This window comes from Heteronotia binoei, chromosome 9 (genome assembly GCF_032191835.1).
Source record: "Heteronotia binoei isolate CCM8104 ecotype False Entrance Well chromosome 9, APGP_CSIRO_Hbin_v1, whole genome shotgun sequence".
In the NCBI taxonomy this organism is placed as follows: domain Eukaryota; kingdom Metazoa; phylum Chordata; class Lepidosauria; order Squamata; family Gekkonidae; genus Heteronotia; species Heteronotia binoei.
This window is the reverse complement of record NC_083231.1, coordinates 109505309-109528657: the sequence shown is the minus strand read 5'-3', so window position 1 is coordinate 109528657 and position 23349 is coordinate 109505309. Positions and strand designations below refer to the sequence as shown.

The window sequence follows — 23349 nt, the reverse complement described above, 5'->3', positions numbered from 1 at the left end:
AGGGCAGCTGCTGTGAGAGCCCTCTCCAGCCCCACCCGCCTCACAGGGTGTCTGTTGTGGGGGAGGAAGGTGAAGGAGATGGTGAGCCGCTCTGAGACTCTTTGGAGTGGAGGACGGGATATAAATCCAATATCTTCTTCTTCTTATCTTCTTCTGCTACCTCACAGGGTGTCTGTTGTGGGGGAAGAAGGAGATTGTAAGCCGCTCTGAGACTCGGGGTATAAATCTACGGTCTTCAAGACATTTGAGAGAATGTAACAGGCCATAGACCTGAGATGGGGTGGGGGGCAACAAAGAAAGTGGATGATCTTGGTCAGTAGGCCGGGACCTTAAGGCAGCGGTCCCCAACCTTTCTGGCACCAGGGTCCTGTGTATTTGGGCAGGCGATCGCACAAGCCAGCACACTTGAGAGCCCATCTCCTGGGTGTGCCAGTCTAGGGTATGATAGGGTTCCCAGCTCTGGATTGGGAAAGTCCTGGAGATTTGGCGGATGGAGCCTGAGTCAAGGCGGGGTTTGGAGCCTAATGCCATAGGTAGGGCCCACCTTCCAAAACGGCCATTTTCTCCGGCTGAACGGAACTCTGTCGCCTGAAGACGAGTTGTAATAGCAGGAGACCTCCAGCCACCTCCTGGAGGCTGGCAGCTCTAAATTCCTACAGATTTGGAGGTGGAATCTGGAAAGGCGGGGTTTGAGAAGAGGAGGAGCCTCAGCCAGATATAGCGTCACCCTCCATAGCAGCCGTTTTCTCCAGAGGGACTGAGCTCTGCAACCCGGAGTCCAGTCGTAGTGTCAGGAGTCCTGGGAATCCTCAGGAGCGTTCCCCGCCCAGGAAAAGAGGAGGCAGCTCTGCTATGTGCCTGGCCGGCTTCCTTTTGGTATGCTAAATTGCTAGCTGTTCCATCCCTTCACCTCCCATGTCGTCAGGAGGAGGAAACGATACTCAGCAAAAGACTGAGATAATATCGAGGTAATAATGTGACTTCCTCTGTGCCTTGGCCACCTCACCTCTTCCAGCTGCACACCAGGGAGGGGAAGGAGCTGGACTCCGAGGCGGTGTGCTGAGCCAAGCAGAGCTTTTCAGGATATCAGCGATGGTTCTGTGGGGCTGCCTCGGTGGAGAAGTAGATGGGGAGGGAGAGACAAAGACCCTGGTGACAGATGCTCCCGAAAGAAGACGAGTTGATGGAAGAAAAGGAAGGTGCAGCTTAATTCTTTTCTCTTCCGCTCTTTCCTCTTCTCTTTTTTCCCCCCTGTGGGGAAAGAATTTGGGTGCTGGAATCTGGTGGAGATGGGCAAAAGAGATGGGAAGATTTGCCGTTCTTGAGGGGTTCGGCTAGAAGGCACTCTGTTAATCGGCTCCAAGTGCCAAAAATTTACCTCAGTCAGCGAAAGGATTCATTTTCTTTTGCTTCCATTTTCACCCAAAGGGCTTCTATCATTCTCCTCTGCTTCCGTTTTATCCTCCCAACAACGCTGCGAGTAGTTTAGTCTGAGAATGTACAGCTGGCCCACGGTTGCCCAGCAAGCCACCAGGGCAGAGTAGGGCTTCGAACCTGGGTCTCCCAGCTCCTTATCCTTCACTCTTCACTTCTGTACCACACTGGCTGGGTACGTTGGCAAGGGCACTGCATGCGCCATCCAAGTTTTCATGTTTTCTCTTCAGCCATTCCCATGTGCGGAGGAGTCGAGCAGCTGGAGAGCCAGTGTGGTGTAGTGATTAAGTGTGCAGACTCTTATCTGGGAGAACCGGGTTTGATTCCCCACTCCTCCACTTGCAGCTGCTGGAATGGCCTTGGGTCAGCCATAGCTCAGGAGTTGTCCTTGAAAGAGCAGCTGCTGTGAGAGCCCTCTCCAGCCCCACCCACCTCACAGGGTGTCTGTTGTGGGGGAGGAAGGTAAAGGAGATTGTGAGCCTCTCTGAGACTCTTCGGAGTGGAGGGCGGGATAGAAATCCAATACCACCACCACCACCTTCTTCTTCTTCTTCTTCTTCTTCTTCTTCTTCTTCTTCTTCTTCTTCTTCTTCTTCTTCTTCATCTTCATCTTCATCTTCATCTTCATCTTTTTAACCTGAGCAGGACTTTGCCTTTTCTGCAGTGGAAATTGCTGTGGAGAAGACAGATACAGAGCCTCCAAATGCTCAGGCAATGCCTTTATTATACCTGCATGATTAACTCCCTTAGGTCATGAAAAAACATTTGGTCTCAAGGCTTTTTTTTTTAGCAGGGAAACTGTTCCAGCTGGCTTGGCATTAGGGGGTGTGGCCTAATATGCAAATGAGTGCTTGCTGGACTTTTCCCACAAAAAGTCCTGTGTGAAACAATGGTGACATCAGGAAGTGTGGTCTAATACGCAAATGAGTTCCTGCTGGCCTTTTTCTACAAAAAGCCCTGTGTGAAACAATGGTGGTGCTGGGGGTATGGCCTAGTATGCAAATGAGTTCCTGCTGACCTTTTTCTTCAAAAAAAGCCCTGTGTGAAACAATTGTGATATTGGGTGTGTGGTCTAATATGCAAATGAGTTCCTGCTGGCCTTTTCCCACAAAAAAGTCCTGTGTGAAACAATGGCGATGTGGGGGTGCGGCCTGATATGCAAATGAGTTCCTGCTGGGCTTTTCCCTGTCTTTCCAAAACATTTGTTCACTTTACTTTCAGTTGCACTTTAGAGCGTGTTGGAAGGTGCAGATCTAAGCAGAATCGCACCTTTCTAAGCCCGTGGACGTCCAGTGAACATAGAAGGGTGTAACCCTGTTTAGGATTGGTCCATTGCTCCACTGCTTACAGAGAATAAGGGAGATGAAGGAGGAAAGCTTAGCCCTTTTGACAGCCTATGGAGATAAGCTCTGAAAGCAGAAGGTAAACAAAAGACATCACCAATGTCACCTCCGTGCCTTTTCTGCGCTGCAGGATATCCTGTTCCATCCTTGCAAGGCACGTTTGCCTGACTGCGCTCCCACACACTTTCTTTTCCCATGTCTAATCCGCAATGGAGTTGCGCCCTTGTAAGCCCATTGGCTTCAGTGGATTTAGAAGGGTGTCGCTCTTCTCAGGAGAGCACCATCAGTGTGCTGGCAGGTGCCGGCAGATCCCTGAAGGTGCACGGGTAGAGTTTTCATCTCCGGCAGGCTCCTTAGAGCTACGCTTTGTAATTTTTTTAAAAAAATCTTTCAAAGAAGTTGTGCTGTTTCATGTTGACAGAGCAAAAGAATGACGGGGGAGGGAGGGAGCAAAAACCAAGCCAGGCGTTTCCCCATGTGGATGACAGAAACACCCGTGATTTGTTTTGTTGCTGATATAAAAGACGCATCTTTGCTGATGCAGAGAGGTTTCTGGAAATACTGCTGTTTGCTTTGAAGGCGTGTTGGGTAAAGCCAGCATCCACATGCACCCAACGAAGCACAATTAAGGTAGTTGGCCGAGCTGGGCTCGGCAGCGTTTCAGGTCGTCGTCGTACGGCTCGAGGAGACGCCTGCGCTTTTGAATAAAGATCAGGAGCTGGGGTGCCAAGAATTATGCAACCGGCGGCTCAGACTGTCGCCACATCACATCACCCGAGGCATCCCATGTCAGAAAGCGAGAGGGCTTTCAAAAGACGCTTGGGATGTTGTGTCGGCAGAAGGGGAAACGGGGCGGTCCAAAGCCAAGCAGTGAGCAGTCCTCAAAGCAGTTCTTTGGATCCCAGCCGTGATGCGCGGTTAAGTCTTTTTTGGATGCTCAACCTGCGTGGTGCATAACAAAGACTTTGTTTTGCACCTCCAGGAGTAGCATACCTGCGTTTGCAAATGAAAGTACTGGATGTGTAAATACAGTTTGGTGTAGTGGTTAAGTGCACGGGCTCTTATCTGGGAGAACCGCGTGTGATTCCCCACTCTTCCACTTGCGCCTGCTGGAATGGCCTTGGGTCAGCCGAAACTCTCACAGACCTGTCCTTGAAAGCGCAGCTGCTGTGAGAGCCCTCTCAGCCCTACCTACCTCACAGGGTGTCCGTTGCGGGCGAGGAAGGTAAAGGAGATTGTGAGCCGCTTCTTCTTCTACGCTTGGGAAGCCCTGACTTGGATGACCCGGCTAGCCCTGTCTTGACAGATCTTGAAAACTAAGCAGGGTCGGCCCTGGTTAGTAGTTGGATAGGAGCAGTTCCAGCTGGCTTGGTGTCAGGGGGTGTGGCTTAAATGAGTTCCTGCTGGGCTTTTCTACAAAAAAGCCCTGTGTGGAAGAAACAATGGTGATGTCAGGGGGTGTGGCCTGATATGCAAATAAGTCCTTGCTGGGCTTTTTCTACCAAAAAAAGCCCTCAATGGGAGATCGCCAAAGAAGTTCAGGGTCATCACTACACAAAGACGAGCAGTGGCAAAAACCCCCTCTGAATGGCTCTTACCTTGAAAACCCTAAATGGTAAAGGTAGAGTCCCCTGTGCAAGCGCCAGTCGTTTCTGACTCTGGGGTGACGTCGCATCAGGATGTTTTCTTGGCAGACTTTTTACAGGGTGGTTTGCCATTGCCTTCCCCAGTCATCTACACTTTCCCCCCAGCAAGCTGGGGACTCATTTTACTGACCTCGGAAGGATGGAAGGCTGAGTCAACCTTGAGCCGGCTACCTGAACCAGCTTCCGCTGGGATTGAACTCAGGTCGTGAGCAGAGGGCTCCAACTGCAGTACTGCAGCTTTACCACTCTGCGCCACAGGGCTGCTTGAAAACCCTACAGGTCACCGTAAATTAGCTGTGACTTGATGGCAAAAAAAAAAAAAATGCTAGGGAAAGTATTGATATCAGCAGAAATAAAAGGTTGGGTTTTTCACCCACCTGGTCCTGGACGATTTTATTAAGACATTTATATGCCTGTTTTCTCCCCAGTGGAGACCCAACGCGGCTTATAACATTGTTCTCTTCTCTAGTTTATCTTCACAATAACCAGGGCTTTTTTTGGTAGCAGGAGCTCCTTTGCATATTAGGCCACACACCCCTGATGTAGCCAGTCCTCCTGCAGCTTACAGTAGGCCCTGTACTAAGAGCCCTTAAGCTCTCAGAGGATTGGTTACATCAGGGTGGTATGGCCTAATATGCAAAGTAGTTCCTGCTACAAAGAAAGCCCTGACAATAATCCTGTAAGGCAGACTAAGGGGGACTGGCCCAAACTCATCTACTGAGCTTCCATGGCAGAGTAGGGATTTGAACCTGGCTTTCCCAGTTGCCAGTCTTCCGCCCTAACCAGCACACCACACCAGTTCATCTTGCATTTTTGAAAATACAAGACGGTAGAGGTCATATGCAGACTGAAACATGAGGAGGAGCAACTGTATCACTTGGGGACAAACAGAAATTTGCTTCTTTCTGTGGCTTATTTTGGTTTGTGTGAAAGAGAGAGTCTATATGGAGAGTTTCAGCCTTGTAACGACAGAGGCAGCCTTTCCAGTATTTAGCCTTAAATTTTGCTTCTGTCTTGTCTGTTGGCCTCAACTGCTATATTCGCTGTCATTGGAATTTGACTCAATAAAAAAGAACTGTCACCCCACCTTTGTAAGATGCATGAAGTGAAACCTCTGTCAGTGTGAATACACAGGTATATACACCAGTGCTGTCTCTAAGCTGAGTTAGTGTGAGCTAGCTCATGGGGTTTTTTAACCTCCGGCTCACACATTTTTGTCTGAGCTCATGGAAAAATGGCTCCAGAGCAATCTGATTCATGCAGCAGCTCACAGCTTTAATGCCAGCAGCTCACGAAGTAGAATTTTTGCTCACAAGATTCCACAACTTAGAGGGAGGATTGATATACACATTGTGCATGCATGCACATTTAAGAGGGGGACCCAAGATGAGATGAAGTCGGGCTATACCATGCCGCCTTCCCTCCATCCATTGGGTTTGGAAGAATGTAATTTTGCTTAGGCTTCCACTATTGGTTTATTTAAAGGGTTCCAACCCTGGGTTAAGAAATTCCTGGAGATTATTTGGGGGGTGGGGGGAAGCCTAGGGAGAGCAGGGTTTGAGGAGGGACCTCAGGGTAGCATAATGCCATGAACTCTGCCCTCCAGGGGATCTGATCTCTGTTGTCTGGAAATCTGTTGTGATTTCGAGAGATCTCTAGACCCCACCTGGAAGCTGGCAACCATATATCTAATCCGGAGAAATGCACAATTAGATCTTTCAATATATCTGGAGTGGGGGGGAAGGTGTATAAATGGGCAGACAATCCTCTGGGATGAATAGCAAACGTTTTGGGTTTTTTAACTGGGGAGTGGTGTGGATCAACCAGTTTACAGTGTAGGATGTATGTAGGCCTGTCACTCTCCGGGTGTGACCTGGAGATCTCTCAGAATTTGCACTTGATCTCTAGACTAACAGGGAAATGGCTGCTTCGGAGGGTAGGCACTACAAGCAGGGGTGTCAAACATGCGGCCCGGGGGCCAAATCAGGCCCCCAGAGGGCTCCTATCAGGCCCCAAGCAACTGGCTGTCATCTGCTTCCTTCTCCCTCTCTCTTGCTTCCTTCTGCATCACAGCTTGCTTTCCACGGCTTGCTCAATCCCACAGGAGCTACAGAGCAAAACCTCTGTTTTCTCCATTGGTCGAGGCTCCTGCCCCTCCTGGTCCCCTGGGGAGGGAGGGAAAGAGCCAGAGCTTCCTTTGCCCAGTTCCCTGGATCCCATGGGAGAGACACAAAGAAAGCACCTTTAAGACTAACGAGTGCTAATGTTTTAAGCATGTTTTATTTTAAGTTTAAAAAAATGTTTTGTGTTTGTCTCTGTCCTTTATAAAGTTAATATCTCTGCTACCTAATCTTAAATAGGTGCACACATGGCCCAACCATCATGGTCCGGCCCAGCAAGGTCTCATTTATGTCAGATCCGGCCCTCATAACAAATTAGTTTGACACCCCTACTCTATAGCATTGTGCCACACTAAAGTCTCTCCCCTCCTCAAACCCCCTCCTCCCGAGACCCCATTCCCAACCCATAGCTGACAACCCAAGGGGGGGGGGAAGGGGTCTGATATTTCGAGAAGGAAGCCTTGCACATTGTGTGCGTGTGTAACAGAAAACTGTGCATGTCTTCTTGTGGCCCTTGTAAATGTTTGCTTCGTATCCACCCCGCCGTCTGCACTGTGTATGGAGCTTCTACAATTGCTTGGAAATGACTTAGCAAACAGGGAGTAGCTTGACTGCAGGAAGAACATTTGAGTAGGAGTGAATTCCAGGCTCTGCCATGCCACCCACAGCAAGCAGGCTTCTCCTTTGCTAATATAAACACAGAAAGATGAATTATGTGGAGTAGCATCAGCTGAAACTCAAATGAGATGTGTGTGTGGGGGGGGGTGGATAGTTATTTCCTGTCGTCTGGGAACTTGAGGAGATCATGGCCAGATCCGAGTTGTCGGAATCCAGTTTTTGTTCTGTTCATCCTCAGTTTGCTGTGCGTTTAGGTCCTTGTGTGGATTTTCAATTAAGAGACGGGTAAGAGAGAACAGTAAGGGGTATAATGAATACACGTTGTTATACATGAAGCCGCTTTATATGAATGAGACCCTTGGTCCATCAAAGTCAGTATCGCCTGCTCAGACTGGCAGAAGGTCTCTGTCGGATCACCAGTCTGAGCAGATAGTTGACTTTGATGGACCCAATGGTCTGATTAATTATATGGCAACTTCTTTGAGGAGGGGCCCTAGCTCAGACTTAGAGCGTCCCCTTCCACCATTGCCCTACAAGCCACGTGTCATGCTCAGAGTGTCAAACAGTGATCTGGGAGATCCAGGGCTGAACACCTGCTTGGCTGTTCTTAATGATGCTTTGAAACCTGGAAATATTATTCCTGAGCTTGCAGAGGAATAGCCATGCCAAGGTGGTGGTGGTGGTTTGGGGTGAAAAGGCTGTACAGGCAGAAAAATCACTCCACACACTTCCTCAAGCACACCTCCTCAGAGGGGAGGAGTCCATTTCACCCCTTTGTCTCTTTTCCCTCTCACTTCCTGATCTGAATGGCTGTTTCTCTCAACTCAGTAAAGTAGGGGTGGAGAACCTCTGTCCCGAGAGCCATATATGGCCCTCGAGGTCACTTGGTGTGGCCCTTGGGGATTGCTGGACCGAACTGAGCCATGTGGCAGCCTCCCTGGGGCCTGGCTGGGCAGCGAGGATCATGGAGCCCAGCCGTGCTGTGCAGCAGCCTCCCCAGGTCCAAGCAGGGATCACAGGGCCCAGATGTACTGTGCGGCAGCCTCCCTGGGGCCTGGCTGGATGGTCAGACTTGCTGCAGGGCCTGGAAAAGTTACTTTCACAGTTCAGTTTGCACGTGATTATCCCAGATGGTGTGGCCTAATATGCTAATGAGTGTGTCAGCTAATATGCTAATATTAGGGGATGTGGCCTAATATGCTACTGAGCTCCTGCTGGGCTTTTTCCACGAAAAAGCCCTGGACCTATGCATTTGCCTAGGGCGGCAGGCCAGGAGTGTGTGTGTGTGCGTGCCAGATTAGGCTCTCGCCACATGACTTCAAATAGAAAAACAATTATTTGCATTCATTTTGCTGGCCTGAATCATTCTTCCTCAGTGGAGCACGGTTTTTTAAGTTGATAATTTTTTATGGCCCACGAATGATGTTATAAATATCCACATGGCCCTTGGCAGAAAAAAAAGTTCCCTGCTCCTACAGAAAAGGTAGCCACAGCCTTCTGCTTGCAAGACCCTGAGCAAGGCTGTTGGAGGGGTCATTAATTCATAGGACTGCATTAAGACGGAAGTAACTTGACAGCACTTAACACACACAGGCCTGGGAATAATAGTTCATATGTACATATGAAGCTGCCTTATACTGAATCAGACCCTTGCTTGGTCCAACCTGGTCAGTATTGTCTACTCTTGATGGGCAGCAGTTCTCCAGGCTTTCAGGCAGAAATATTTCACGTCACCTAACTCCTGGTCCTTTTCCTTGGAGATGTGGGGACTGAACCGTGACAGGGCCGGATCTAGGGGGGACAGAGGGGGGTGCCTGCCCCATGTGCCGATGGAGGCGGGGCGCCAAATTGGGTATGGAATCAAATTTGGATTATGGTATGGAAAATAGAATGGGCCCAAAAGGAGGTGTCATTTTTTTATTTTGCACCCCCCCCCTCAAAAAAAAACAAACCATGTAGATCTGGTCGTGAACCTGGATAGTGCCAAGCAGACGTTCTTCCACTGAGCCATGGCCCAAAGGGTGTTAGAAGAGCCTATTCAAATGGAGAGGAAAACTTGTGCCTTTTGTACTTGGATGCTTAAACAGAAGCCAGTTTCCCCCTGCTGAGAGCGCTGTGCAGCTGAAATACGAGTCGGCTTCTGAGTACTTTTGTTGTCTCTCCTCCTCTGGTTTTCTGGCAAAGGACACAAACCTTGGGTGTGCATCTGCTCCGCTTGGCTGTGGCGTTGGGTGACATACACCCAGCTGGACGGAAAGATAGGAGACTCAGTCCAAGCTGTCCCTTCATATTAACTTGTCCCCATGGAGCAAGGCAAGACTTCAGTTTCCCTACCCACTGAAAGAAGTTGTGTGAACCGTTCCTCTGTTGGTCAGCGGGACACCATGCAGCAGCATGTGAGTGGCCGGCTTCATCAGATCCCCAGCATCTCCAGTTTAATAGGATCAGGCAGATAGATCCAGGTGGGTAGCTGGGTTGGTCTGAAGCGACAGTACAAAGTAGGAGACCAGGCAGCAGGTGATGTGAGACCCTGGAGAGCCCCTGCCAGTCCAAGTAGATAGTACCGACCTTGATGGGTCTGATGGTCTGATTCATTTTAGGCAGCTTCCTGTGACCCCACCTGATTTTTAGAGCAAAGCTGTTGTGGAGAAAGACAATGCATAGCGTAACTTCTGCCCTTCCCATTTGCAATTGAAAGCAACAACCTAAGCCTTAAAGTAGCCAACAATGCACTCAAAGGTTATTTGAAAGTTAAAGTTATTTGAAATTCTATGGCTAACCCCCCCCCCCCCCCCCCCCCCGCTATCCAGTATCCTAACTTAACCAGTAAAACAAAATAGGAGTTTAGTAGCACCTTTAAGAGTTTTATCCACCTGGGTCTATCTTGACCAGGAAAGACATCTTCTCAGTTTAACCCAGGCTTGCAAGCAATAGAGGTAATTAACAGACTCCATTTATTGCCTTGTGACGCTCTCACCATCATTCTCCCATTCTGACATGTTACTGTTTGATTGGTTTCCCACGCAAATGCTATTCAGATCAAATGTTCTTGCGATTTGTTAATTTCACTAGTTTGCCGTCGGATTCTAACTTCGTACTGCTTTGCGCTCTTAACCGCTGCCCACCAGCTCTGCTCACTTTACCCCATTCGGTTATAGAAGAAGTACGCATGCATACGAAAGCTTACATTCTGAATAAAACTTTGTTGGTCTTAAAGGTGCTACTGGGCTCCTGCTTTGTTCTGTTGACCAGTACCGCGACTTGAGTGAGCAAGTTGCCAAATGGTTGTCATGTTGCCAAATGGTTATTTTGCCTTTGCCTGTTTTGCTTACTGGAGATAAAGACAGTTTGTAAATCTGGAGAAATAAGCCCATTAGGATGTTTATGTGAGTGAAGGGAATTTGCTTCGGTTGACACCTTTGAAGGGGAATTATTTGTAGTTAAACAGGCCATTTTGCAGTAACTCCTAGGGCTGAAAGCATGGATTTAGAAGGGTGTGACTCTGTTTAGAATTACACTACGTATAAATTAAGCTGTTAATCTTTTGATGGACTAAAAAAACCTGATCCCGATTGGTCAAGGAGCAATGCTTGAAAACTCAGGTACTTATAAAAACTGTAGATAGCACGCCATTTGAGGGACACATTCTCCCTTCTTACTCACACTAGAAGGAACACCTCTTCTAAGCGGTACACTTAATTTTGTTGTCATTCAGTAAAAACAAAATATGCTTTCCCCCCCCCCTTCAGAATCGCTGTCTTACTCTTATGTAGATTTAATCAAGCAGCCCCGTGGCGCAGAGTGTTAAAGCTGCAATACTTCAGTCCTAAGCTCTGCTCACGACTTGAGTTCGATCCCGGCGGAAGCTGGGTTCAGGTAGCCGGCTCAAGGTTGACTCAGCCTTCCATCCTTCCGAGGTCGGTGAAATGAGTACCCAGCTTGCTGGGGGGGGGGGGGGAAGTGTAGATGGCTGGGGAAGAAAATGGCAAACCACCCCGTAAAAAAAGTCTGCCGTGAAAATGTCGTGATGTGATGTCACCCCACAGCGAAAACAACTGGTGCTTGCACAGGGGACTACCTTGACCTTTTTTTAGATTTAATCAGCTATTCAATGAAAACTCCTATGGTTAATCAACAAATATTTTTAATCAAGTGAGCCTTTTGTCAAGGAGTTTTAATCGTCACAGTAGTTTTTGCACTGTATAAAACTGCATTCCGAATAAATAAATAAATAAATAAAAATAAAAAATACTTTAAAACTGCCTTATATTGAATCAGTTGCCCCACAGACCCTTCTCCAGAAGCACTCTGGGAACACCTAAAAACTACCGTCCTGCAGATCTCTGAAGAAGTCCTCGGGTTCTCCACAAGGAAGAACAAGGACTGGTTTGATGAGAACAATCAAGAGATCCAAGAATTACTGGCAAAAAAGAGATCTGCCTACCAAGCACATCTTGCTCAGCCCTCCTGTCCTGGGAAAAAAGCAACCTTTCGCGCTGCATGTAGCAACCTCCAGCGCAAGCTTCGAGACATTCAGAACGAGTGGTGGACCAAGCTTGCAGAGAGAACCCAGCTGTGTGCAGACACTGGTGATTTAAGAGGGTTCTACGAAGCCCTGAAGGCAGTATATGGTCCATCATATCAGGCTCAGAGTCCCTTGCATAGTGCAGACGGCCAAGTGCTCCTCACAGACAAGGCATCCATACTGAACCGGTGGTCGGAGTATTTTCAGGTTCTCTTCAGTGCCAACCGCGTAGTTCAAGATTCAGCAATCCACCTCACCCCACTTCAACCGGTGAAAACAGAGTTGGATGAGATCCCCACCCTAGAAGAGACTGTTAAAGCCATCAAGCAACTGAAAAGTGGCAAGGCAGCGGGAGTTGATGGAATTCCACCAGAGATCTGGAAGCATGGGGGCACAGTACTACATAGCTCACTTCACAAAGTACTTGTCACCTGCTGGGAACAAGGCAAATTACCACAGGACTTTCGCGATGCAATCATCATCACCCTATACAAGAACAAAGGGGAAAAGTCAGACTGCTCCAACTACCGGGGGATAACCCTGCTCTCCATCGCAGGCAAAATCCTTGCCAGAATACTCCTGAACAGACTGGTGCCCACCATTGCAGAAGAACTCCTCCCAGAGAGCCAGCGCGGCTTCAGAGCTAACAGGAGCACCACTGACATGGTATTTGTTCTCAGGCAGCTCCAAGAGAAATGCAGGGAACAGAACAAGGCTCTGTATGTGACTTTTGTCGACCTTACCAAAGCTTTCGATACCGTTAGCAGGAAAGGCCTGTGGCAAATCTTGGAACGTTTAGGATGTCCCCCAAGGTTCCTCAGCATGATCATCCAGCTACACGAAGACCAGCGAGGCCAAGTCAGACACTGCAACGACCTCTCGGAGCCCTTCCCAATAGGCACAGGTGTAAAGCAAGGCTGCGTTCTCGCGCCAACTCTCTTTACGATCTTCTTTAGCATGATGCTTCAAAGAGCCGCAGTAGATCTAGATGATGACGATGGTGTATACATCCGCTATCGCACCGATGGCAGCCTGTTCAACCTGAGGCGACTAAAGGCACATTCCAAGACAATGGAAAAACTCATCCGAGAGCTACTGTTTGCTGATGATGCTGCACTCGTCTCCCACTCGGCATCAGCTCTGCAGCATATGACGTCCTGCTTTGCAGAGGCTGCCAAGCTATTCGGCCTAGAAGTTAGTCTGAAGAAGACAGAAGTTCTCCACCAGCCTGCACCCCAGGAAGATTATCACCCTCCCTGCATCACTGTGGGTGAATCAGTTCTGAAGACAGTCCAGCAGTTCAGCTACCTGGGGTGCATCATCTCCTCAGATGCCAAGATCGACAAGGAGATTGACAACAGGCTGGCAAAGGCAAACCGTGCCTTTGGCCGACTGCACAAAAGAGTGTGGAGCAACAAGCATCTGAAAAAAGGCACAAAGATCAATGTTTACAAAGCGGTTGTGATGACAACCCTCATCTACGGCTCCGAATCGTGGGTTTTATACCGTCATCACCTGCGACTCCTTGAGCGCTTTCATCAGCGCTGCCTTCGCACCATCCTCAACATCCACTGGAGTGACTTTGTGACCAACACTGAAGTCCTCAAGAGGGCGGAGGTTACCAGCATCGAGGCACTGCTGTTGAAGACGCAGCTGCGCTGGGCAGGGCATATTTCTAGGATGGAAAACCACCGCCTTCCCAAGATTGCCCTGTATGGCGAACTCTCCACCGGCCATCGAAATAGAGGGGCACCAAAGAAGAGGTACAAGGACTCCTTGAAGAAATCCCTTAGCACCTGTCACATCAACCATCACCAGTGGTCTGACCTAGCCTCAGATCGCAAAGCATGGAGGCACACCATCCACCAGGCTGTCTCTTCCTTTGAGAATGCCCGCATAGCTGGTCTTGAGGACAAAAGGAGATTGAGGAAGAATCGCACTGCTACAGGACCAACCCTAAATCAGACTTTTCCCTGCAGCCGCTGTGGCCGGACCTGCCTGTCCCACATTGGTCTTGTCAGCCACCAGCGAGCCTGCAGCAAACGTGGGCTATTGCACCCTTCTTAAATCTTCGTTCGCGAAGCCAAGCCGAGAGAGAGAGAGATATTGAATCAGATTGTGTTGGTTTAGCAGGATCAGTATCTAAAACTAGCAGTGGATTTGGGATGAGGTCTTTCCTATAACGTGGAGGCCTCTCTTCGAGGAGGATGTGGACGGAATGGGGCGGGTGCAGAGGAGAGCAATGAGGATGAACAGGGCCTGGCGACCAAGCCCTAGGACAAGGGTGTCGAACTCATTTGTTATGAGAGCCGGAACTGACATAAATCAGACCTTGTTGGGTTGGGCCGGGCCGGGCCATGTATACGTATATAAAATTAGGTAGCAGAGATATAAACTTTATAAAGGATACAGACAAACAAATATATATATATTTTAAAACTTAAAACATGCTAGAAACGTTAGCACTCATTGGTCTTAAAGGTGTTTTCTTTGTATTTCTTCCATGGGATCCAGGGAACTGGGCAAAGGAAGCTCTGGCTCTTTCCTTCCTTCCTCAGGGGATGGGGAGCTCAGCCAATAGAATGAAAAGAGGCTTGGCTCAGTAGCTCTGCTGCGTGATTGGGAGAGCCTGGCAAAACAAGCTCTGCCTCCCTCCCTTCCTCCCCAAGAGAGGCGCCTCAGCCAATGGAGAAAATAGAGGTTTTGCTCTGTAGCTCCTGTGCAATTGAGCAAGCCTTGCAAAGCAAACTGGTATGCAGAAGGAAGCAAGAGAGAGGGAGAAGGAAGCAGATGACAGCCAGTTGCTCGGGGGCCTGATAGGAGCCCTCCGGGGGCCTGATTTGGCCCCTGAACTGCATGTTTGACACCCCTGCCCTAGGAGGAAAGGCTGAGGGACCTGGGGATGTTCAGTCTGGAGAAGAGAAAGTTGAGGGGGGACATGTGTTTGAGGGCTCTCTGTATTTGAAGAGCTGTCTCATAGAGGAGGTCAGGGAGCTGTTCGTGCTAGCAGCAAAGGAGATGACTCGCAAGAACTTTTATGTATGTATGTATGTATTTATTTATTTCCGTAGATTTATAGGCCGCCCTTTCCCATAGTGGGCTCAGGGCAGCTTCCAACATAATAAAACAATCGAAGCAGTTTAAAACAATTAAAACAGTTCAAACAGTTTAAAATTAAAACAATTAAGCCACAGCTCACATTAATTAAGGCAGCATGGATAGCGTGGACAGATCAGTTAGGCATACTTGTCCCAACCTAGATGTTCAAAAATTTCAGCTATATCGGTTTTAAGCAATCAGTGCAGGGGCGGGGAGGGCGGTTGAGATGATAAGGACGTCCGTCTGCCTCAGCCATAGGCCCGGCAGAACAGCTCCGTCTTACAGGCCCTCCAGAATGGTAACAAATCCGCGAGGGCCCAAACCTCCACCGGGAGCTGGTTCCACCAGGTCCTTGCCCTGGTCGAGGCAAGCTGGACGTCCCTTGGGCCAGGGATGGTCAGAGTGGGTTTAAATTATGGATGGGAAGGTATCAGCTGCGTATTAGGAAAAACTTTTTTACAGTCAGAGTTGTTCAGCAGGGCAATCAGCTACTTAGGGAGGCGGTGAGCTCTCCCTTCACTGGCAGTCTTTAAGCAGCAGCTGGACCCACACTTGTCTGGGATGCTCTGATCCTGCATTGAGCACGGGGTTGGACTAGATGGCCTGTCTGGCCCAGTCCAACTCTGAGATTCTACCTGCTTTCTGGTTCTTTTAACTGGAGGTGCTGGGGATTGAACCTGGGACCCTCTGCATGCCAAGCAGATGCTCTGCTTCTGAGCCAGGGATCTCCCCCTGAGCCAAGCTACTGTTATAGTGCTGGGTTTTTGCAAACAGCAAACTGAGCCCACGTACACCCTGTTTCCTAACAGCCAACCGGTTGCTTTTTTGCACACTTGACCACCCACAAAACGTCTGAAGAGCCCAGTTCTCTTTGGGCCATCCCATTTATTCTCCTTACCCTTCAAAAAAAGCTGGCTTTCCCCATTGATTAAAGGGCAAGCTCCGTTTTCCTTTCCCACCAAAACTCATTCCCCTCCACCCCTTTTGTACAACGAAACGGTGCCAATTCGTTTTGGGGCAGCGTTCAGCCAAAGTTAAACATTTTAAGTTACATTTATTTCAATGGGGCCATCACCCTGGCCCACAGCGGGATAAAAAACCCCCAACAATAGCCATATTGTAGTGCCTTTCTGAAGACCAGCCAAAATCACACTCACACACTATTCTTCTTCTATTTTGTCTAGTCTTCATGAAAGGAATCCACATGGCTTTTGTTTTGCATTTACTTCAATAAGTTGTGCTTTTAATGTTCTTTCCTCTGAAATCAGGGGGACTTTGGCTGGTTTCTGTCTTTTCTCCCTCTCTTTCCTAATCCTTTGTGCTGCTTGCTGGCTTACAAAAAAAAGACTGCACAAAGATGCATTCTGAACTTCTTTGCCGCTGATTGTCGCTGCCGTGAGCATAGGGAGCTGGGAGTCGCCTGCTAGCTCATTTTGAAAGTCTGCTTGCACGTTCCTCGTGGATTCCGCCACCCTGCAGCTTTTCAGTCCTTGGACGTTTCACCCCGGCCCTCCTCCCCAAGGGGGAGAGCAGCCAGCAGCTCTTCTCCCCACCCCACGCCTTTTCCATTGCCTTCATTTGCACATTTGAGGTGCAGTCGGTGGACAATTCCTTGCAGGTGTGCAATTGTGCATTCCTAGTCGCTGAATGCCTGCTATTTTGAGGCCTCCGTCGCGGTTCAGCTACCGCAACTGAGGTTTGACCCGACTCTTTGATGGAAGCTTTAAAAAGGAGTTTCTAAGAAGGTTTGCTGTTGGGAATACTGACACAAAGCTAGATTCAGGTGGGAAGCTGTGTTGGTCTGAAGCAATGCAACGAAGTTTGAGTCCAGGGATTAAGACTGACAAGTTTAATTCTGGGTATAAGCTTTTGTGTGTATGCCTATGAAAGGAGGAGGAAGAAGAAGAGGAAGACAAGGAAGAGGAGGAGGAGACTGGATTTATACACTGCCCTTCGTTTGGACTCTCAGTGCAGCTTATCATCTCCTTCCTCTCCCCCAAAAAGACACCCGGTGAGGTAGGTGGGGCTGAGAGAGCTCTGAGAGAACTGCTGTTAAGAGAACAACTCTGAGAGAACTGGGGCTGGCCCAGGGTCACTCCAGCAGCTGCGTGCAATCAAACCCGGTTCTCCAGATTAGAGTCTATCACTGTTCACCACTACACCGAACTGGCTCTCTTAAAATTATATCCAGCACGTACCCGAACTTGTTGGTCTTAAAGGTGTCATTGGATTCAAACTTAGTTTTAATTCACAAAGAGGCCAGGCAAAGACCAATCCCAGCATGTGTGGGGAGTTCCCAGAAACCTTTAAAAATGTAGTTTCCAGGTACAGGGCGGTGCTGGGGTTGGCACCTCTGTATTACGAAATTCCTAGAAATTTGGGGTGGAGGGCAGAGTTTGGGAAGGGGAGGGACAGACCTCCGCTGGGTCTAATGCCCATAAGATCCACCTCCAGTGCAGCCATTTTCTCCTGGCGAACTGATCTTTTGCCATACGAACATCGGTTGTAATTAGATCCAAGTGGGCAGCCGTGTTGGTCAGAAGCAATAGAATAAAGTAGGGGTCAAGTTTCACCTTTAAGACCAACAGTCTTATTCAGAATGTAAACTTTCATGTGCTAAAAGCACACTTCATCAGGCAATAGCCTGGAATGGCAAACAGTTAACATAAACGAACAATCACCAAACTCCCAAATTGTGCTTCTCTTAATCTGCTAACAAACATTTCCATGATTTTGTATACTAATTCACTGCCCGCTCTCTCTATATTAAGGACTGTTTGCCAATCCAGCCTATTGTCTGATGAAGTGTGCTTCTAGCACACGAAAGTTTACGTTTGGAACAAAACTTTGTTGGTCTTAAAGGTGAAACTTGACTCCTACTTTATTCTGTCAGTTGTAATTCTGAGAGATCTCCAGGCCCCACCTGGGAATTCAAAACACATAAGAGAGGTCACTCGAGAATATTTGAGAACACAACCCCCAGGTTATAGTGACCGTAATTACTAAATGTATTGTACTTCAAACGATAACAGTTAGAACAGTATTATTGTAAAATAACACTGAACTAATACAGAAAATAATAAAGTTATAAGAACAGAAGAGAAGCCATGTTGGATCAGGCCAGTGGCCCATCCAGTCCAACATTCTGTGTCACACAGTGGCCAAAAAACCCCAAGTGCCATCAGGAGGTCCACCAGTGGGGCTAGAAGCCCTCCCACTGTGCCCCCCCCCCAAACACCAAGAATACAGAGCATCACTGCCCCAGACAGAGAGTTCCAACAATACGCTGTGGCTAATAGCCACTGATGAACCTCTGCGCCATTGTAGAGTCCCAATGTACAGGAAGTCAACTTGATACTCCTGAGCCTTGAGCTATTTGGAGCCGTTGCCCGTCTTAAGATGTTTTGTATTGAGACTTCGTGTTCTGTGTTGAATTTATGTATGAAGGAAGTGTATTAGATTTATATCCTTCCCTTCACTCCAAATTATTTATGTATTATATTTATGTATGAAGGAAGAAGTCTGTGAAACTGGCTTCATTTATTGAAGCTGTTTTACTGTAGAAAAAGTAGAGTATACCTTTTCTGGAAGAACTCTCAAAGCAGGAGTATCAAGTCGACTTCCTGTACATCGGGACTACAAAATTATTGGACTTCCTTATTTTCTGTACTGGTTCTATCAGGGGTAGAATTCTAGCAGGAGCTCCTTGGCTTATTAGGCCACACCCCCCTGATGTAGCCAATCCTCCAAGAGCTTACAGAAAAGAGTCTTGTAATCTCCAGGAGGATTGGCTACATCAAGGGCGTGTGGCCTAATATGCAAAAGGGCTCCTGCTAGAATTCCACCCCTGGGTTATATGTTATTTTGCAGTAATATTGTTCTATTTGTTATTGTTTGAAGTGCAATACATTTAGTAATTACAGTCACTCTAACTTGAGGGTTCTCAAATAACCCATCTGGGGGTTGACAATCCTACAATGTCCCTGCTTGGATTGAGACCTCATGAAGGAGGAAGGTTAAAATGCCCCACCCTGCTGTCCCAATCCAAATCAGAACCCCAGGCCTGAAAAGTTTTTAAAAATAATCCCTGGACATTCCAGCCATGGAACTCCTTGGGTATATCTGGTTTGGCACTCCGAGGGACAAGGACTTGAAGGAAATAGGCCAGGGCCAAATACCAGTCCCTTTGGATATTGCTTTGGCCAGAGTTTTGCTGTCAGAAGAGGCTGATGAATGCCAAAGGCAACTTGTAGACTGCTGGCTGGCAAAACGATGAGGAAAAGAGGTTTAGGCTGCAGTCAGGCGTGTGGCTGGTCTTGCAACCTGGCCCTGTGCATGTATACTCAGAAGCAGGCCCCGGATTCAGCGGGAGCTCACAGGAGCGCAGCTCCTGAACCTTTCTGAGAGTTCCCCCTCCTCCTTCCCACCTTGTCCATTGAATAGTAGGTGCAGCTGCATAACAATCCCTGGATGAGCTCCACCACCTGTTTTTCTACAAAACAACCCCTGCTCAGAAGTAAGCCCACTGAGCTAGTCTCCTGAAGTAAACTCATCTAGAAACGACAGTTTTTCACAACTGTTGATTGGATAGGCTTGGCTATGTGTATGTGTTTTTCCCTTTGAGTTGGAAGGGGCCATACAGGCCATCTAGTCTAACCCCCTGCTCAATGCAGGATCAGCCTAGAGCAGGGGTGTCAAACACGCAGTTTGGGGGTTGAATCAGGCCCCCGGAGGGCTCCCCGAGCAACAGGTTGTCATCTGCTTCCTTCTCCCTCTCTCTTGCTTCCTTCTGCATCACAGCTTGCTTTGCCAGGCTTGCTCAATTGCATAGGAGCTACAGGACAAAACCTCTGTTTTCTCCATTGGCTGAGGCTCCTTCCTTGGGGAGGAATAGCTTGCTTTGCCAGGCTGTCTCAATCACACAGCAGAGCTACTGAGAATGGAAAAAATACAAAGAAAGCACCTTTAAGACCAACGAATGCTAACATTTTACATTTTAAAAAATATATATATTGGTTTGTCTGTGTTCTTTATAAAATTTATATCTCTGCTACCTAATTTTAAATAGGTACACACACAGCCTGGCCCGACATGGCTCGGCCCAACCAGACATGGCCCGGCACAACAAGGTCTCTTTTATGTCAGATCCGGCCCCCATAACAATTGAGTTCGATGCCCCTGGCCCAGAGCATCCCTGACAAGGGTTTGCCCAGCTGCTGCTCGAAGATTGCTAGCAGGGGGGAGCCCACCACCTCCCCAGGCAGCTTGATTCCACTGCTGAACTACTCTTAATGTAATTCCTCCCCCCCCCCCCATATCTGGCCAGTACCTTTCTGCCAGAAGAGCCCCATGGCGGAGAGTGGTAAAGCTGCAGTACTGCAGTCGGAGCCCTCTGCTCACGACTTGAGTTCAGTCCCAGCAGAAGCTGGTTCAGGTAGCCGGCTCCAGGCTGACTCAGCCTTCCATCCTTCCCAGGTCAGTAAAAGGAGTACCCATCTTGCTGGGGGGAAAGTGTAGATGACTGGGGAAGGCAATGGCAAACCACCCCGTAAAAAGGCTGCCGTGAAAACGTTCTGAAAGCGACGTCACCCCAGAGTCGAAAATGACTGGTGCTTGCACAGGGGGCTACCTTTACCTTACCTTTCTGCCCGTAATTTAAACCCAGTTATTGCAAGTTCTCTCTTCTGCTGCCAACAGGAACAGCTCCCTGCCCTTCTCTAAGTGATAACCTTTCAAATACTACAGGAGGGCAATCCTGTCTGCCCCCTCATTCTCCTCTTCTGCAAACTGAGCATTCCCAAGTCTCTCAGCCTTTCCTCCTAGGACTTGGTCTCCAGGCCCCTGATCATCCTCGTTGCTCTCCTCTGTACCCTGCCCCATTCCGTCCACATCCTTCTTGAAGTGAGAAGAAGATATTGGATTTATATCCTGCCCTCCACTCCGAATCTGAGTCTCAGAGCGGCTCATAATCTCCTTTGCCTTCCTCCCCCACAACAGACACCCTGTGAGGTGGGTGGGGCTGAGAGGACTCTCACAGCAGCTGCCCTTTCAAGGACAACCTCTGCCAGAGCCATGGCTGACCCAAGGCCATTCCAGCAGCTGCAAGTGGAGGATTGGGGAATCAAACCTGGTTCTTCCAGAGAAGAGTCCCCACACTTAACCACTGCACCAAACTGGCTCTCAAGAACTGCCTCCAGAACTGCACACCATACTCCAGGAGCAGCCTGACCAATACAGTGTATAGCCGAATTATGACATCCTGCAGTTTGAATGTCATGGTTCTGTTGATAAACCTCAAGACCGCTTTAGCCTTTCTGCTCACATCTGTAGAAATGCTGGTTTCAGGGCACGAATGCATATGGCTAGGTGCAGGACCAGCGTGTGGGGTTCTGCCGCTCCGTTGTTTCTGGGCTCTTGAGGGGCCGGGAGAGTTCTTCCTACCCCTGAGCTCCCAGAAACAATGCGCCCTCCCCCAAGAGCCGGCGTCCAAGGCAACTGCTGAATGTAGCCTAATGGACATGCCAGCTCTGGCGAGGTGATTTCTCCCCATCCGCCCACACCGCCTCAGAAAAGCACCGGGCAAACCTTTGCCGCAGGAGGAAGCCGCTGGTGGTTTTAAATCCCTGCTGTAATACCATTACCTTTAAGCCGCATTTTCTTAGCAGAAGCAGGTTATGGGCGCACACACACACCACTCTCCTCCACGCACGCTATTTGCGGTTGTCTTTCGAATCAGATGTCCCGCTTCGTTCTTTTACTCATCTCTCTGTTCTGGGGCTAAAGCACTTTTAAAATATTACCGGCTTTTTTTAAAAAAACCCAAAAAACCGGCACAGTGAGTCTTCTGTCCAGCTTGTGGCTGGAGGCTTCGATGGAAAAGCAAGCTTGATTCCGTCAAACGATGTGCTTTTTCTCACGCAAGGAATAAGAATGTCCTAGGTTTTGATTCCTACCAGTAGCACAAAGAAATCCTGCCAAATCCCTCGGGCTCTCGTGTTCAACAAGGTGACATCCTATTCCAGGGGTGTCCAGTGGTAGCTCTCCAGATGTTTTTTGCCTACAACTCCCATCAGCCCCAGCCAGCATGGCTCAATGGCTGGGGCTGATGGGAGTTGTAGGCAAAAACATCTGGAGAGCTACCGCTGGCCACCCCTGCCCTATTCTATCGGCGGGCCCTATGTTGCGATCAATCTCTGCTGTAACATTACATTTATTTCCTGTTCTAGACTCTTAGTATATATTATATGTGCCCAACCAAGCCACCTTTTATACCTTCTTATGATTTGTTAAATTGTATTGCTTGGTTTCTAACTGTTGTTTTACACTGTTTTTAGAATGTTATCATCCGCCCTGAGCCCATTTTTGGGAAAAGGCAGACTATAAATTCCCTAGAATAAATAAATTGAGGGTCTCTCACAAGGCCGTGACTTGCGAGTTATGTCGCCTCATAGCTTTGCCCAGAGCTTTTTTTTTAGCAGGAATGCAGTTCCGGCTGGCTTGGTGTCAGGGTGTGTGGCCTAATATACAAATGAGATCCTGTTGGGCTTTTTCTATAAAAAAAAGGCCTGTGTGAAACCATGGTGATGTCAGGGATATGGCCTAATATGCAAATGAGTTCCTGCTGGGCTTTTTCTACCAAAAAAACCATCCTGGCTTTGCCACATTCAGCTTCCTTACTTTCTCTGCAAATTAGTAACAAAACCCTTTTAAAGGACAAACCTACATGTGATATTTGACTTGCTCAATTGGTCTTTATTTGTTATGTATAGACCGCCTTTCTCACACAGATTTCAAGGCAGGTTACACTGAATGGAAACATTTCAATAAACAGTGCGATAGGATCAGGTCTCATTTTAGGCAGGAGCTCACAGGAGCGCAGCTCCTGAACCTTTCTGACAGTTCCTCCTCTTCCTCCCCACCTACCTTGTCCATTGAACAGTAGGTGCGGCTGCATAACAATCCCTGCATTTGGAGAGCGGGCAGCCAGCCACTAGGGGCTTTGCCACACCCCCAGCAGCCCTCATAAACCCCTGGCGAAGCCCACACCACCCTTTCTCCACTTCTTATGTGATTTTGGGCGGTGGGTGGCTTGCTGGCCTTTTGGCTGGGGGGTGGGTGGCTGGCCCAGGAAATCCCCAGGTGAGCGAGGCCTCCTTGGGCTGCCTGAATCTCTAACCAGCCCAAGCAGGCCTTACTTGCGCAGGGCTCTCCTTTCTTGCATCAGGTTGCTTTTGGCTGGGAGGGGGTGGCATATGCTAATGATCTATGCTAACGAGTTCTGCCACTTATTTTTCTCCAAAACGACCGCTGTTCCTGTATCAGGAGCAATTGAATCTTCCGACTCTGCCTGCTGCTAAAATATGGGGGGAGTTACTCATCCCCCTAGCAGAAGCCAGCTGGAAGAAAGCAAAGCCAGATCGAGGATTCATCCAGAGATGCAGTGGGCAACCTCCTCTGTAGATGGGTAATTTTAAATTGCAGTGAGCCTTTAATTTATTTCTCTTGGCATGCTGGCAACTCTTTTGAGGCGTTTTAGTGTGTCTGAATGCTTGAAATGATCCTAA

At 48.5% G+C, this 23349-nt stretch overlaps 1 protein-coding gene across 1 annotated transcript in view; it reads left to right on the top strand.

The window, feature by feature from the left end:
• SHROOM3 (shroom family member 3) overlaps window positions 1–23349 on the top strand; it is a 340442-nt gene that overhangs the window by 266103 nt on the left and 50990 nt on the right. The window lies entirely within an intron of this gene.